General features: G+C 39.4%; 1 pseudogene; it reads left to right on the top strand.

Moving 5' to 3' along the window:
- Positions 1 to 7,168: 7,168 nt before the first annotated feature.
- On the top strand, positions 7,169 to 7,661 carry LOC102877138 (annotated as a pseudogene).
- Positions 7,662 to 8,832: the final 1,171 nt, after the last annotated feature.

Raw genomic sequence — 8,832 nt, 5'->3', positions numbered from 1 at the left:
GATGAATCTATTTGTTTTCTTGGCAGTCCATGGTACATTCAATACTCTTCTCCAGCACCACAGCTCAAAGGCATCAATTCTCCTTCTATCCTCCCTCGTCATTCAAGGTGTAGTGTTTGAAAAACCTATCACATGTGGAATTGATAACCTCTTTAATAGATTGTGCTGGCAAAGCTGGACTACTAGATGCAGAAAGCTGAAGCAGGATCCACATCTCACACTACACACAAAAATCCACTCAAGGTGGATCACAGACCAGGAGTAAAGGCCCAAACTGTAAAAATCATTAGAGACAAAATGGGACCAAACTTATAAGGCCTCGCCTATGGTATAAAACAGGAGAGGACAACATTGATGAACTGGAAGCTTTAATGAGTGGGTCCCTATGTGTGTCAAAACCTTTTCCCAATAAGGTGGGGAAAAAACCACCAAATTACTGACTGGCAAAAAAAACCATTTGGCAATGCTCAGACAAGAATTTCATAATGAAAGTTTATAGAATACAACAGGGCCTCCACAAGGAAAAGACTGATAAGCCATTTACAAAATGGGCAAAAGACATTCGAAGAGTGGGTGAAACAATTAGGAAAGAGCCAGTGGGGATCTGAAAAAACAACAGGGTAATGGTGGAATGGTGCCTAATTTTATAAAATACAATGTATGAGAATGATCAGATGAAACACAATGTGAATGAAGGAATGTGAGAAAAACATTGTATAAGAATTTTGTGTGCAAACCAATAGAAAAATTTTTTAAATAAACTGTTATGTCTAATACATTTTATTAAATTTATAAATTAAATTTATTAAATTTTGTAAATGTTGTGTTGATGAAAATGATTCTACATTTTGGACTCATTTTAGCTAAGCATATGCTAAAAGTATGTGAGTGCTGGTGTCCAAGTGCTGGACTCCTAAATAAAAGGTTGATGATTCTAACACATTCAGCTGCTGAGCTGAACCAACCACTGTTGTTTATTTTTTAATAGGGTTTTTTTTTTACAGTTTTGTCACTGTCCCAGCGATCTTATAGCACAGAGAAGAGCTGCTCCGTAGGTTTTTATAAAGAGAAATGCAAATCCCACACTAACAATCTGTCATATCTTTCTCTGGCAGAGCAACTTGTGAGTTTGAACCTCGAATCTTTCAGTTAACAGCCAAATGCTTATGGCTTCCTCTGTGGAGACTGCAGTTTAGAGAGGCCCCCGGAGCAATTTCACTGTGTCATATAAAGTTGCTATAAATCAGAATTGACTGGATCACATCTAAACAACAGTAACAAGTTGTTAGGGAAACAGAATGATATAACATGTGCAATGTACAGTGATGGGAAAAACAGGCTTCTATTACCCCTTCAGGGTCTTGTTAAAGAAGTTATTTGGTCAATCAATCATTCAATCAGAGGAGTAGATTAAAATTGTATTTTATTTTCCATAAAAAGTCTTATCTTCAAGTCAGAACATGGTGGAATGTAATGACTCCGAGGAAAAGTTTTGACTTAAAGTCAATCTGGATTCTTATCTTGACTCCACCATTTCTCATTTCTGTGACTTTAGACAAGTGATTTAATCTGCCTGGGTCTTAGTTTCCTTATATATGTAAAGGAAGAGAACTGTGATTCTACATAATAGGGTTAATGTTAAGAATAAAAAGACAGCACAGGTAAAGTGTCTGGCACATAAAAACACTCACTAATTAATGGATATTATTAATCATACAATAAAATAATCACATCAAAACAGTTAGAGGTAATACATATAAGAAATTACTGTGTGGGTTGAATTAATTCATTGCGTGGACTTTTTTTCCTTCTTCTAATCAATTTTAGTAGCCAACTACGGTAGTGCTAATTAGTTATTTAAAAAACACCAGCTGTTTGAGTGAATTTACTGTCATAAAACATAGGATCCTAGGGCTGGCAGGACTAACAGATTTATCTCATCCAAATTATTTTAGGATGAAGGGATGTTTCTGAGGAAAAAAAACAACAAACCCAACCCTTTAAAGTGAAGCTTATTTGTCTACATAGCCACAAATTAAAAACGCAGGTAAACAACTGTGGTTCCTTTTGAGTTAGAATTTCTGTATTTTAACCTGAGAATGAAGAGTGACTACTTTCCACCCTCCTCCTCCACATTAGAGCTGACTTTTAAATCTACCTGCATTTATTGAATTTTTTTTAGAAAGAATTTTGAGATCATCAGAATCTCTTACTTCAGAGCCTAGTGGATAATTAAAATACACTTTGGTTACAGATTGATTTTTTTTTTTTACAGTTTGTGAAATAAAGCAATCTTGAGATGAGTAAGATTCTTAAGGGTGAGAAACCTGAAGGGTGGACAACAACAGAACTGGCCCAGATGGTCCCATTTCAAATAGAGACGAATTCTGTAATAGCTTATCTTTTGTATCATCATTGTTATCAGTAGCCACTGAGTTTAAGAATGACTCCTAGTGACCATATGAATAACAGATTCAAGCTCTATCCTGTCCTGTGCCGTTCTCCTCATCTTTGACATACTTGCGTGCATTGCTGCAGTCACTGTGTCAATATCTCTCGTTGAGTGGCTTCCTCTCTTTCACTGACCCTCCACATTGCCAAGCATGATGGCCCTTCCGAAGGCACAACTCTTCCTAATAACATGCCCTATTGTGCACAGGGCTTTCAAAGGCCTGTTATTTCAGAAGTGGATGACTAAGCCATCTTCCTAGTCTGTCTTAATTTACAAACTCTGCCTTATTATAGCATCTGAAAGACAAGTGCAATACCCCAAAGAGGAAAGCATAGACAAGCAAACATGGACGTCTCTAGAACAGTGACATACAAAGACACTTCCTAGATAAAAAATGGACAGATAAATTTGGCACTTCAACATTGCTCTTCCACACTTTCCCTGGGAGTGCAACCAGAGTGCTTCTTTGAAGCAAAGATAGTGAAACTTCATCTTACATAATTAGGGCACATAGGGCTAGGGAGGGAGCAGATAATGACTGTAATGAAGGCTTGAGCATGACAGAGCCCGTGAAGATGGGGCAGGAAAGAGCAAGGTTCCGATCTGCTGTTCACTGGTTTGCTAGTTGACTTGACGGCACCCAACAATAACAACAGTCTTGTGTGACCTTCCAGTTTGGCTCTTTTGCCAGCTTTGTCCTGGAGAGGGTGAAGCCAGAATGCTCCTTGGAGTCAAGGATTCTGAAGCCCCGTCTGACATACTTTGGGCATGTTCCAAGGAGAGACTGGTCCTTAGAGAGGGACAACATGTTTGGGAGAGTGGAGGGACAGTGCAGGAGAGGAAGACCCTCGATGAGATGGATCGATTCTGTGAGTGGAGTGATGGGAATGAGTGTGTTTGAGACAGCGAGGTTGGCACAGGATAGAGCGGCGTTTTGGGCTCTTGTACATAGGGTCACTATGAGTTGCAAGTGACTCGATAGCACATAACAATAACAACAAGGAATATACTAATAGAAAATATATTGACTGCTATAGTTTACCTTATGTTATGTTAAATGCAATAAGGCATGGGGTAAGATTCTAGCATCATTTTACAAGTCCATCCAGGATAGATAACTTCCCCAATTGAAGATAATCTCCCTCTTCTAAGAAGCCACAGAACTCTACTCATTCTTTTTGCTCTTTTATCTATTATTTCAATTTATTGACAAATAAATTAGATAATAATTAGATAATAAATTATTGACAAATAAATTAGGTTAGAGTAATAAGACACGAATATACTTTTGCCCTAAAATCATCAACAAGATGAATAGAACGGGAAAAAGCAGAGTTTGTCTTTATTCCTATGTTGAATTTTTAATTTTATTTTTTTTTTGTGTGTGTGTATAGCATCAAATTGGATCTGACTAGTAGTACAGGAGGAGATTGTCTCTCCAGGAACGCATCTGGTGGACTTGAACCATGCACTTCTGGGACTGCAGTGCAGCTTCTTGCCACTTGGCCACCAGAGCACGCCTCCTATGGTTCTTTTCACAGGTTACTGCTCTTAAGGCATAGGAAATGCCCTTGATCTTCAGGGGCCTAACACAGGTTACTTAAATAGGTAAAGCTCTTTCCACATGGGAATGCAGGTGTAGTGTGCAACTCTGTTTTTTAATAGAAGCATGGCACTGAAGTTTTAATTTTTAAATTCTAGCCATTAATTAATTATTTTTAAATTATCACTTAATTTAAAATATATCTGCCGGATTGATATGGCAGAATACAGCAGAATTTGTGCTTGTTTATGCGTACTATACATATTTGCTTGCATATGCGTCTCAAGACAACAGTCAACTCAATGACAGAGAAGATGATCTTTGTATTATCTGCACTTTTGAATATTCAACTTGCATACTTTTCCCAGGCTATGTTTTTTCCAAGGTCAGATCCATCCCTGATAATTTTTCTTTTCCATCACAGAGGATATTAGTAGACAAAGAATATACTGAATGCAACCTCTACATTTCCATCTACACAATGTTTAAGGTAATCCAAAAACTTGAAATTAACAAAAACTAAGAGTGAAAAACAAACCTGGTCAGTGGGAACAAGAGACAAAATCAGTAAGAATAACAAAAGCAACCTAGAAGAAGTATAATTGAATAGTGGTAGTCAAAATCACCATAAAATATGTCATGGACAATGGTCAATCTATACACAGATACTGTCATATTGGTCCAATTCTATTCTCATCACCTATTTCCTAGTTTATCTTATCTGATACAGGACTCCTTGCTTGGTACTTGATTGGCCTCCAACTGGAACTGGTGGACAAAATTGAGAAGGTCCACACGATGCTTAGCCTTCTTCCAATTTTAGCAAAAGTCCTTTAAATGAGACAGCCATGAGAAACTGAAACACTAGAAGGCAAAGGATGGATTTGAGCCTTCATGATAGTTTGTAACGTGTTGTACTGCTAACCGGAAGATCAGTAGTTTGAATCCAACAGCTTCTCCAAGAAAGATGGCAGTGTCTTCCTGCCGTGATTTATGCCTTTAGAAACCTGGTGGAGAGTTGCTCTGAGTTGGAATTGCCTTGTTGGCAGTGCGTGTAAAAGCACTAGTTTAAAAGTTGATGGTTTGATGGTTTCTTGAATGTTTATAACCAAAAAGCCTTTATGGAAAAATCATACTCTGTAACCTGTAGAGCTGACATGAATAGGAATTGACTCAATGAACAGAGTTAAAAGAAAAGCAAACTGTTTGAAAATATTTTAATTTTGATGCACACAGGGCAAAAGAAATGGAAATGGATCTGAATGATTTTTTTAAATTGCATCCAGTACATCTACTTCCAAGAACTGACTTATCTCTAATTACAGGGAGCTCTGGTGGCCTCGTGGGTAAGGAGTTGCACTGTCAACACAAAGGCAGGTGCTCAAATCTACCAGCTGCTCCAAGAGTGATGGGAAATCTTCTCTTGTATGACTTGTAGGCTCTGAGAACCCACTGGAGGGTCAACTATGAGTTGGTTCCCACTGGATGGCACCAAAAAAATAACAGAAGGTCAGTTTGGAAAGGGAACTATCTAGGAAATGTATCCTTAAAAAATTTCAAGTACATTCTGACCTCACTTTGATGACCTCAATAGGGCACATGCTGTGGGTAGGACTTGCATCAAGGCGGATATGGGAGGATGAGGAACATGGCAGCCAGCTTTATAATTTTTCAGTAACTTTTAACTTGTTCTTTACTCCACTCTTGCTCCTTCCCATCGGTTACAGAAATCTTCACTGAAAGTCTATTTTATCATTCATTGCCCTGCTGGAAATTCAATGGCATTTATTTACTTACGCTTCTCAATCTGATCTAGGCGACCTTGCATTTTTGCGGTCTTGTTTATCTTGCCGTTTTCACTCTGTTTTTCTACGTGCTGTTCTTTTTCTTTTGCTGCCTAATTTGCTTTCATCTTACAAATCTCAAAACATTTTCTCTAGGAAGCCATCTTTGATCTTCCAGAACAGCATTGTCCAATAGAAATATGTGAAGTGCATATGAAATTTAACATTTTTCTAGTGGTTGATGTCAGTTGTCATTGAATCAGGTCTGACTCATAGAGACTCTGTATAAGAAACTGTGCCCAGTCCGGTACCAAGCTCACAACAATAGGTACATTTGAGCATCTTCTTGGTTTAAACAATTCTAGGTCATCACAGAGGTATCCTGCCCATAGATCTAGTATTAAAATGCTCTTGTCTAAGGGGGGGGGGGAAACCCCCTGAAAACCAACCCTTTACAATATGAAGCAAAACACAGGCGTGAGAGAAGACCCAGGGCAGTGGTTCTCAGAATTTGTGGATTCATGGAACACTTTTGAAAACTGGAATTTTTGGCAGCCCTCTTAGAGTGATTAAGAGACTAAAACAGCATTTAAACAAATTAGGAATAATTACAAGGCAATCATTACCACAGTGTAACAATGCCTCGCAGTGTTCATGAAGCAGTTAGTGGGTCACCCTTTCACGCTGCCCGTGCTTTGACTAGAATTGTTTGCTGCCGTGACTGGACTCTTTGAAACTCATAAGCTGAAGTCCTAACCTCACCCTTTGTTCTTGTTCTCACCTACTATGTAGCCCATCTCCTCAGCTAACCTGTCCACCAGACAGATGCTAATGTAGCTATGTATTTTATGTTGTGCCCCCACCTTCCAAAAATGTCACATTGGGCAAAACATGGGAGAAATAATTAATGTTTCTGCTCTTGTTGAAAATAACACAGCAGAACATACTCTAATTCAATAATTTGTACTCATACGATTTAGTGACTTTGTTTACATTCTCATGGAAATATTCCCACCCTCCTTTTCCCACGTTGTTTCTCTCCAATTAAGAAAACTCACTTCCCTGAAGTGTCCATCTAAACTTTTAAGTTACTGTTGTCTTGATCTCATATTGTCATTGTTCTTGTTATGTGCCATCGAGACACCTGTGATGTAGTGATCCTATGTACACTAGCTCTTTAGCCTGCCCTATCCGGAGATAGGCTGACTGACTCTGACACACCTTCCCCCCATTATCCCAGGTCTTTAAAAAAGTTCAATGAAGACATTTTTTTCTTATTAGTTAAGCTAAACTCTTTATTTGGTGGAGTCAGTAAAAAAGAGGCAGGGCCTCGGTTTTGCAGACACCGAGGCCTCAGCTGTGCAGTTGTTCGCTCTGCTCACCCCAGCCATGGCCAATCCCATTGTATATTTCAATATCACCACTGATGGTGGACCTTTAGGCTGTGCTTCCTTCGAGCTTTGCAGATAAAGTTCCAAAGACAGCAGAACACTTCCATGCTCTGAGTACTGGGGACAAAGGATTTGGTCACAAGGGTTCCTTTGCTTTCACATTATCATTCCTGGGTTTATGTGCCAGGGTAGACACTTCACACACCATAATGGTAGTGGTGGCAAGTCCATCTACGGGGAGAAGTTTGATGATAACTTCATCTTGAAGCACACAGGTCCTGGCATCCTGACCATGGCAAATGCTGGACCCAATGCAATCAGTTCCCTATTTTTCATTTCTCTTGCTAAAGACTGAGTGGTTGGATGGCAAGCATGTAATCTTCTGCAAGGTGAAAGAAGACACGAACATTGTGGAAGCCATGGAGCGCTTCAGGCCCAGGAATGGCAAGACCCGCAAGAAGGTCCCCATATCTGACTGCGGACAGCTCTAATGATGATCTGTATTTCATGTTTTCTCTTAATCACCACATCATTCCTTCTATAGCTCCAGAGATCACCCTGCTAACCCCAGTGTGCTTGCAGTACCTTTTAATCCTTGTGCTCTTTCTACAGTTCTTTGGGTTCCATTATTTTCTTTATTCCTCTCCAAGGTTAGCAACTAGACAACAACAACAAAAGAGGAAGGACCTCAGTGAAATGGGTTGATCCAATGGCTACAACAAGGCATGGACAATGAAGGACTGGCCAGCATTTCTTTCCATTGTTCATAGGGTTGTTATGAGTTGAAGCTGATCTGATGGTACTTAACATCAACGTCTGACAGCATCTGCCTGCAGTACGGGGCCTGAGCACTGCAGAGATTTTGAGGGCAGTGAAGGATGGGACAAGGGTTTGATCAACAGGTCCGCTGAGGTCCGTAGAGTCATTATGAGTTGTATATCCACTTGATGACACTTAGCAGCAACAACAATGGTAACAAGTCCTTGTCCAGTCTAGAGAAATCAACTTGGGAAAAGGCAAGACAACCGTTTGGTCAGACCCTTTTGATTTTAATGAATAAGGATGATGACAGAAGCAGCAGTGAGGCCTTTGAGTTCTGGTGTTGGAGAATAATACTGAATATCCCATGGAAAGCCAATAGAGAAAACAAATAAGTCTTGGAGAAAGTACAATAGGGTGCTCCTTGGAGACAAAGATGGTGAAACTTAGTCTCAGATAATTTGGACATGTGGTTAGGAGAGGACAATCCTCGGAGGAAGACACTATGTTTGGGACATGTGAGGGTCAGTGAAGTAGAACAAGGTCCTCATCAAGATGAATTGACATAGTGACTGCATCAATGTGTTCAAGTATATCAGAGATGAGGAGGATAGCAAGGTTCCTATTTGTTATTCATGGGGTCTCTATAGGTCATTTCCTATGAACTTTGATAAATGTAGATAGTTGTTGAGGGTCTTCAAGCCTTTTGTTCATAGGGTCGCTATGAGTCGTGCTTGACTCGAAGGCAATCAACAACAACTATAGGTTATAGTGTACTTGATGACATCTAACAACAGTTTGATCTTGGAAGAGTCTTGGTGGCTCAGTGATTAAGGACTCAGAGCCTAACCTACAAATCAGAGGTTTGAACTTTTTAGGAGAAAGATCTGTCTATAAAACATA

This window comes from Elephantulus edwardii, unplaced genomic scaffold (genome assembly GCF_000299155.1).
Source record: "Elephantulus edwardii isolate Elephantulus edwardi_28Jun2011 unplaced genomic scaffold, EleEdw1.0 scaffold01539, whole genome shotgun sequence".
NCBI classification, from domain to species: domain Eukaryota; kingdom Metazoa; phylum Chordata; class Mammalia; order Macroscelidea; family Macroscelididae; genus Elephantulus; species Elephantulus edwardii.
The sequence above is the reverse complement of the archived record's forward strand: the minus strand, read 5'-3'. Positions and strand labels throughout refer to the sequence as shown.